The sequence below is a fragment of the Bidens hawaiensis genome, unplaced genomic scaffold (assembly GCF_021521415.1).
Source record: "Bidens hawaiensis isolate Kalapana, Puna unplaced genomic scaffold, B.hawaiensis_p1.1 tig00000369_1, whole genome shotgun sequence".
Lineage (NCBI taxonomy): Eukaryota > Viridiplantae > Streptophyta > Magnoliopsida > Asterales > Asteraceae > Bidens > Bidens hawaiensis.
In genome coordinates, this window is record NW_027491028.1 from 5,532,501 (window position 1) to 5,541,752 (window position 9,252).

General features: G+C 38.7%; 1 pseudogene; it reads left to right on the forward strand.

Annotated features, from left to right (window-relative positions):
* The first annotated feature begins 7,582 nt into the window (after window positions 1–7,582).
* On the forward strand, window positions 7,583–8,760 carry LOC143623968 (RING-H2 finger protein ATL2 pseudogene; annotated as a pseudogene).
* The last annotated feature ends 492 nt before the right edge of the window (window positions 8,761–9,252 follow it).

The following is a 9,252-nucleotide window of genomic DNA, read 5'->3' on the forward strand; positions in this document are numbered from 1 at the left end:
ATAAATATGTCTCTTAAACCACACAATGGAACGAACCATGTGGACCTTACGACGATCTAAATAATTATGGGTGACACTTAATTATCAAAATCCCCGTATGGAAGCCATAGTAAGTGCGATTGTGTGTGATGACTCAGACCCGAAGATGATGGCAGAAAAATGATAGAAATGCGAATCATGATAAGGGCATGGTGGATACGGCCGATACATCCTATATATAAGTGCCTTTGTTATGTTTCTCATTTTTAGCGTTTTTCGAATCATGCAAGGATTTGGCGTTATTCTTTGCTTAATTTTTTTTATGCAATTATTTTACGAAAAGCGACATTCGTTAGTAATCATCTTTTTATCGAGTTTATTTTTAATTTCGGGATGAAATTTCCAAAAAGTTGGGGATACTGCGACATTCGTCAATTTCGGGTTCTATTTGTATTTGTAACATCGTGAAAATATCGGGTTCAATTCATCAAGTTTCCAAAGTCAAGGGACCAATAGTATCAAAATCCAAACCTTAGGGTTCAAAGTGAAATTTCTGATTTTCCTGACCCATCGCGATACGCAATGGATCAGAAGAGAGACCCATCGCGTATTGCGAAGGGTTGTCTGACAACGAGACGTGTGGCTTGCCACGTGGCACAACGTTCGCCACGTGTCCCGCCACGTGGCCACACGTGGCACACCGTACGCCACATGTCAACACATGGCACAATGTCTGCCACGTGTCAACACGTGGCAGACCTACGAGGCGAGTCACCAAGGCTACGTCGCGATACGCGACGGGCTAAGAAAAAGCCATCGCGTGTCGAAATGACCTTGCTGATTTTGCCTATAAATAGCAAGGTTGGGATCTTCATTTCCCACACCTCAAATCCAGTGCTTTCTCACTCTAAAACATCTCTCTAAACCTTGGGAAGCGTGCCCTAGATCCACCTCGAAGTTCGCACTCGATTTCTCTTTTTTCGTGTCGTTTCCTCGTAGTTTGTGCTACTTTCCACCAACGTACCAACCAAGGAGTTTCCATCATGATGATTAAGCGTGCTGACATGTGGTGAAGTATTGGTGTTCATCGATTGACGTGTTAAGGAAAGGGTGACAAGAAAAGAAGTTTATGCAAGAAGATAAAGAAGGTGAAACGGTGTGAAGGCGCTGCTCGAGTATTTAGGGTTTATAAAGCCAAGCAAAGGTAGGCATAATGCCTGAATACAATAATAATAAAATATTAAAAAGGCTTAAACATTAAGTCGAGGTTATACTCAATACCTCGATAAAATAAAAGAAAATATATAACAAAGAAACGTGAAAGAAAGAAATTATGAATATTAATAAAGATATATATGTGTGATTATATATATACTTGATTCTTTGTTATAGAAATATTATTTAAGTAATAATAACTATTCTTAAATAATAAAGAAAAGAAAAGAATACGTTTCTTAGAGAAAAAGAAACGTAGGGTTTTAAGAAAATAAACTAAAAGTTTATAATATTACTATTTAACTAAAGGTTTAAAAGTAAAAGAGATTTTGAACTAAAGGTTTATCGAGGTAAAGATTATAAAATAAGACTAAAGGTCTTAAGCCGGATTGTATATCCGACTAACAAATGGTTATACTCGTACTATAGGTGCGAGATAGCAACGGGAAAGACCCTCGGAAGGTGTTTGAAGCCGATCCAAATTGAAAAGGTGAATACGCCCTCAAAATTTACAAACTTGTTTTAAAACGAGTCAAAAGAATTATATGAAAATGATTTACACGGGACTATGTGTCTCTAAAATTGTTATAAATAAGTGTATAAGCCTAGCCCTCAGGCTGTAGTATACGTTTGTCTGGATCCTTACATATGTGGTATACACGGTGGGCACATCGCACCACACCTGGTCATAGTACTCTTTCCTGTGGGGAGCACGACCATGTGTATACATACAGGTACATAACTAAGTCGAACGTTGCGATGTTTGCTGAGGTATTTAGTATAGAGACTCGAATTTATAATTGTGTTGTTTTAGCTTTGTTATTCCTAAGCCACGATGGGCCGAGGCAGGCGTAGTCTCGAGGGGTAATAAAGTAAAAGAAAATATTTTTAGTGTCAACATATTCACCAGCATTCGTTGCTGACGTATTTTATTAACATTTTGCAGGTGATCAAAGTTAGAGCCTGAAGAACGAAGTGCTCAAGATATCCGATGGCTCGGATCTTTTTTTATAAACTTAAAACTATTAAAATGGTGGTTTGTAATTAACAAGTAATACTTTTGTTATAACTTAAACTGGTATTTTATAATCCCGTCTTTTGGTAAGTAAATATTATATCCACAAGTTTTAAAAGACTTCCGCTTAAACATGTAACTCTAATTTATTTACAATTGTGGTACCAACTGTTGGTCATACTCCTAGGCCTTAGATGGGGGTGTGACAGGTTGGTATCAGAGCCATCGATCTTAGCGAATTAGGTATTACAAGATAATACCTATGCTTCGATCCGAGTATAAGAAAAATATTTTCATTACTTGTTTTATTTGTAATAGGGATAAGATAGGCTGGTAAACCTTTTGTTTCCATCCTCACTCTGAACCACCCAACATGTTAGATGTCATTCAAGAACATGATGGAGAACTATGTACGTAAAGCAAAGGAGGCTGGAATTACAGAACCTCTACCCAAAGATAACATGAGTGAAGACTATTATGAGGCTTTCTTCAACCAAAACAAATACATAGACCGAACCAAGCCAATATACTTTCCCGGAACTAAACATTGTCCAATTAACCTACCCGATAGTCCACTCATGCCAAGAAGTGAACTCGCAAGACACTCAAGCTATCACCCATCAAGAATACCCTTGTACCATTCTTCCGAGATTCCAACATATCAACCATTCGAGATCCCGCCATATTACCAATCTGGTGTTTCAACATACCTACCACCAAATCCTCACCCATCATACACTTTCCTCTCAAACCGACCGATTAAGGAGGAATCAAGATCTCCCTCATCTGACTGGATGCAATGCCATTCTGACCAACGTAGATGGCACACTGGCAGTTCTGCCTTCGACTCTGTTGACTCTCGTCCCAACAATGGTGAAGGACCATCTCGCAAGCCCAAAATGAGAGTAATGATGCCCTACGAAAGTTTCTGAATGCCCCCGATTGTGAAAGAGACTGTTCAATTAATGGAGAAAGAAGAACCTGAGGAAGAAAAGGATCCGGAGGAAAAATCCGAAGAGGACCCGGAAGAGGAATACCCTGATAATCCTAATGAAGTGTCGACTCCAATGGCAGAATCGCTTTCTCCCCAAAACCCAAGTTATGGCTCTGTTGATCCTTATGTGCAATATCTTGAGGAGCTGAGAAACAAAGAATCATCAAGCTTTCCACCCTACCAAGGCATGATTCCAACGGAGGAGGAACAAGCGGACGAAATCCGCCAACAAAACGAAGCTGCTGAGGCATTCTTCAACTACTCATCTGATGTAACCGCATCACCATATCCGGACCCGAAGAACCATTTCGATGCAGTCATGATGGGTTACGGCGACCCTCCGCCATGATATGGGTACCCCAATGAGATCCCTCAATCGCAGGAAGAACACCTGGATCCAGCCTTGCATGAAACAGATGAATTGAGAGAGAAGATATCGGTGGATGAGAAGAAAAAGAAGAAGATAAGAGACAAGCTTCTTCGGAAATGTAACAAATTGACCAAAGTGGTAAAGAAGTTTATGAAAGATTGAAGAAGAGAGATGGAAAGGAAGTTTGTGTAATATTGTTGTAAAATATGTGTAATCGTGTGATGTAATAAAGGGCGTTAAAACGTCCTAAGTATTAAGGATAGGAAATATATATATATATATATATATATATATGTGTGTGTGTGTGTGTGTGTGTGTGTGTGTTGTAAAATTATATCAACTTTTGATATATATAAGTTATAATGAATAAAACTTGTGTTTAAAGAAAGAAATTTGTTAAAATTTCAGATAAAAAGAAAAAGTTGAAAAAGAAAAAGAATAATTTCTCAACAAAGTAATAATATTGGAAAAGCTCGAAAAGATGTTGATAATCGAAAAGAAAAGGGGAAAGACCCGAGAAAGAACAAGAAGAACCAATTCCCGACAAATACATGAATCAAATTCAACGAATGATTAAAGAAGCGGTTAGGAATGAATCTGAAGCTAATTTCTATCCAAACAATCAAAACATTCTCAATCCGTTGAGCTCTCCTGTAAATCCGTTAAATCTCGACCTAAACCATCCCACGTAGAAGAAAGTGTTCACGTGTCGAATGTCGATGGTGGAGTTAGGTAAGAATTTAAGAAATTGAAGATAAGTGGTTGTTCGTTCAAGGATTTCAATTACTTTGGACCAAAAGAATTTCATGGTGACAAGGGAGCCATTACGACAGTGAGGTGGCTAGAAGAGATGGAATCGATAGTTATTATTAGCAAATGTTCTGATCAGGAGAAGATTCAATACTCGGCCCAGATGTTCAAAGCTGAAGTGTTAGAGTGGTGGAACACAATGATAATGAGCAAAGGATGACAAGCGTTGTATAATCTTTAATGTGACGAATTCAAGGAGATGCTAATGGCGAAATTTTGCCCTATGCACGAGACTGACCAGATTCAAACCAAATTTCTCAATCACAAAGTCGTAGGAACAAATCTCCGCGAGTACAATACCAAATTTCATGAATACTGTCGCCTAGTTCCCCAGCTGGTTAACGCAGAGTCCAGCAAAGTTACACGTTATATATGGGGGCTGCCGCGGAAAATCCGTGATATGGTACGATCTCACCTTCCTCAAACTGCCGAATCCGCGATGGAGTTAGCTGGTTATTTAATGGGCAACATGATCCGCAATAAGGAGGATGACAAGAAGGTCGTGTCGTCTAACGACCAAAGGAGAACCGGAGGAAGCGCCCGATTCAAGGGCAAAGGCGTAAATCAACACCAAACTCGATTCAATTATAATGCCACGCCATGCAAAAACATGCAAAAGGTACCACAAGGGTCGATGTAAATTCGCTCCATCTTCCAACACAACTGTTTGTGAATCATGTCAACGACCAGGCCACACAACGGCTGACTGCTGGAAAAAGAAGATCACTTGTTATAATTGTAAAGAAATGGGACATTTGAGCTTTGAATTCCCCAAGAACAAACCCGCGACTGATGGTGCGGGTGGAAGTGGTCAAGACAAAAAGGGAAACGCAAGAGTCTTCGTGCTTGACACGAAACAAGCTGCTGACATCCGGAAACCATCACCGGTACAAATCTAGTCAACGACACCTATGCTAGAGTTTTATATATATATATATATATATATATGCTTTAACATGCGAAAACATCATTGTTAGAGTTTACCACCGAAGTGACAGCAGTGGTCTTTGAGCTCTGGAAGACTGGAATTTGAGTCTTCTTTCCAGCAGTGGTAGTCCTTGGTGCTCCTGCAAGTGGAGGAGGTATCGGCAATGAAACTCTTGATGAGAGAGAAATCGAAGAAGGCATGGTGGTTGAAGCAGAGGTTTGTTGAGAGGCCATTGAAAGTGATATGGGTAAAAAGGTTTGAGAACTGATAGGAAATAATATGGATTATAACACCAATTGCCCCACGGTGGGCACCGAATTGCTTTGGTCAAAAATCAACTAAGGATAATGTAACCAAATTTGTAAGGTGATGTTTAGTGTTAGGTTGATAATAACGATTATGAAACAGTTGCATACAAGAACACAAGGATTTGTTGCGAGGAAAAGCCCTTGATCTTAGTCGGATCGCCGACACAAAAACCCCGGGTGATGACAAATCGTCTATCACCACTCTATTAATCAAATAATGAGGTTACAAGGTTGGAGATTATGATCAATGAATACAAGATTGCTAAGTGTGTGTTAACTGCTTTAGCTTGCTCTGAGATTGATAGTGAAAGTGTTCGGTGTATAAAACCATAATTGATCATAAGCTCAATAAATAGAAAAATATCTATAACTAGATGCCCTATGAATCCGCCACTCTCCCATTAGCTTAGTACATGCCTTTTGATCACGTGCTGAAGGAGTCTTGTAGTGAAATACTAGGTAGACCAAGTCCTATAGCCGTTATATCTATCAAATATCAACAACACATAAGAAACAATCGTTAGTAACACTCATTACTGAGGATCCTTGATCCTGACATAACTCCGGAACTCTTCAAAAGGATAATTGATCCAGACACGTTTTCAAGAATAACATATCCTCAGTACTTCATTATTTGTGACCTAACAATTATATAAAAGGAAAGTTTTTAGAGATTTGTGTCGCATTTTCTAGATTAAACTAGAGATGAAATTAATCTTCAAATATTCAATGAAGAGAGTAATATAGTTTACCCAACCCTCTTAATACATATTTATATTCATTCATCTAAATACCAAATTAGTATAACTATTTCACATTGTTTTGTTTTTTTTTATAATATAGTTTATCCAACCTGTGTACACATGGGTATTTAACCTAGTTAATTATGTATAGTAATAATTTTGAAAATATATATACATATAAAATATAAATATTTAAAAATTTAATATAATTAAATCACACGGTCCGGTCCAGTTTTATACGATTGGTTTTCGTTGTAACCGTAAACCAAACCGTTCGCTATGGTTTGAACTTTTTGAAACCGACCGACTGATATTTAATGAAAAAAACCAATTGTGAAACCAAATCTATAACCGGTTTGAGCGGTTTCACGGTTTCGAACCAAACCATGAACACGACTATAGTTAATTAATGACTAGGTATAATGTGAGAGTGGTGAGTTCATAAATTTAATTATGAGGGGGCTAAAAATAACCAATAAAAATAAAGTACGCAAAACTAAGAAAAAAACTTCATTAAATATAACAAACAAAATACCTGATGATTTCATATTTTGGAAACGTTCAGTTATAACTTAATTCATAACTTTTTCGAATGCTTCTTTTTCAATACAACAAATTACACAAGCACTCAAATAATAAATTCAATTACGGAAATTTATTTTTACGATCTTTATCGTTGAGAAACATCTTTAAAACGCTTTTTACATTGTATACTAACCAATTACAAGTCGAGTTGAAACACCATGTCTTTGATCATGATGAATTCTATTCCTATTAATGAGTTCTTAAGAAAGATTATCTAAATCAACTAAATCAAGTCCAGACTCCCTCTTAATCCTCTCTTCTTCCATCTTTCAAAATTAGAGATGACATATATAGTTTTCGAGTTGACTAACATAACTAGTTTGAAAAATAAGTCAAACCGAACATTTAACACATTTAAGACGGCACAAATGTTGCGTATGGGAAAAGGTTTAAATGTAAGTGCAAAGTAACTAAAATCTCACACCAAAGGACCCCACCCCACCCCACCCCACCAGGAAGGGCAATTTAGTCATTAGTTGTTCCCGCGTCAAAGGTTGGCATCTTCCAGGCAAATGTCAATAATCAACGAAAGCCACTGTCTGAACATAACAACACTAACTTCAAGTCTCCAAGGAACCAACCTCGAAGCTTCCTATTTCCCTCGTCTTCCTCCTTATATTGTCTCTTCTCATTCCATTTTTAAATTTATAAAATTTATTTAAACCCATACTAACCCACTTTATATTATACTACTTTTAACATTAACCAAACCTCCATCACCTCATTCTCAAACCACCCAATGTCTTCAGATTCTCCCATCAACAACAACAACCCATGGCCCAACCAAGATTCCTCAAACAACTACGCTCTCTCCGGCAGAATCATGCTGGCTTCAATCGTCAGCCTCTTCGTCATCGTATTCTTCCTCGTTATCCTCCACCTCTACGCACGTTGGTACCTCGTGCGCCTCCAGTTCCGTAACCGTCGTAACCGCCGCCGTAACCGGTCAACCCGTATCATATTCTACGTAGATAATAATAATGATAATAATAATAATAACACCACCACCGGCGGCCTTGATGCTACCGTGTTAAAGTCTCTTCCGGTGTTCGTGTACTCCGAATCCGACGTGGACATGCCGGAATGTGCGGTGTGCTTGTCGGAGTTTGAGCCTGGGGAAACGGGCCGGGTTTTACCGAAATGCAAGCATGGGTTTCACACCGGGTGTATTGACATGTGGTTTTCTAGTAACTCCACTTGCCCGCTTTGCCGTGCGCCAGTGGAAGCTATTATGGAAACGCAGCTGGAAACCACGTCGACGTTTCAAGATAATAATAATAATATTAATAAGATGAAGCAAGACGACGTCGGATCGAGTGGTGATAATCGGATGAAACGGGTTGACGTCAGAATAGAAGTACCCAACCGGACCGAGTTGACGGCGGGTGAGGCTGAGTTACACATGACGTCACTGAGTCAGGGGTTTAGGTCACCCGGAGGAAGGTTACTGTCGAAGATAATAAATATGAGTAGGAAGTCGCCGGCGGTGTCGCCGGGTGCTGGTGTGGGGCCCAGTTGTGTAAGGGTAGGCACTGAGTTGGACGTTGAGTCGGGTACCGAGTCAACTCGGCCAGAAGGTTTTAGGTGAAATTACGGAAATGGGCATGCTGGCGGCTGAGTTAGAGTATGTGGAGCCAAATACACGTGGCGTGATGTCGAAATGGTTGTGTTTGGTTCGTGAACTCGTGATGGTAGATGAGGTTGTAGTGGAATTAGTTTCCTGAAAAAGTGTGTAGACTTGTAGATATTTATGGATTTATATTCTTTTTTTTCTTTTTGATATATTAATGGAAGATAATTAATAAAGCCTGTATATTTTTTTTTTACTATCTTAAACCGGTGATTTTTTGTAACCATTTACGGGAACTTATATTCATAATATGCATGACTTTAGCCATCCGTTTAGACTAATACCCAAAATTGTCATCCTGATCCGCAGAATCTTATGGAATATGCAAAGGATTCGACAAAACACAACCACCTCTAAAATTTCACCACGTGTCAATGGATTTGACGAAATACGCAAGGGATCCGACTGAATAAGCATGGCAACGGATCTGGTGATGGAAGAGTTTTCCGGCGATTAGTATTTTAAATTGGCGATGAAGTTGAACTGAGACACCCATAAAAGGGGCCGCGTCAGTTATTTTGAAAATGATGAGCAAAGTTGGAAAACGGGTGTTCAAATTATTATTCTCGAAATTCTTCATTTTAAATCAATTCGTTAATTTCGAAATCAAACAAAAATATTCTCATGAGGCCATCATACATGTCATGCACATATCACTTTCATTTGATGTATTTG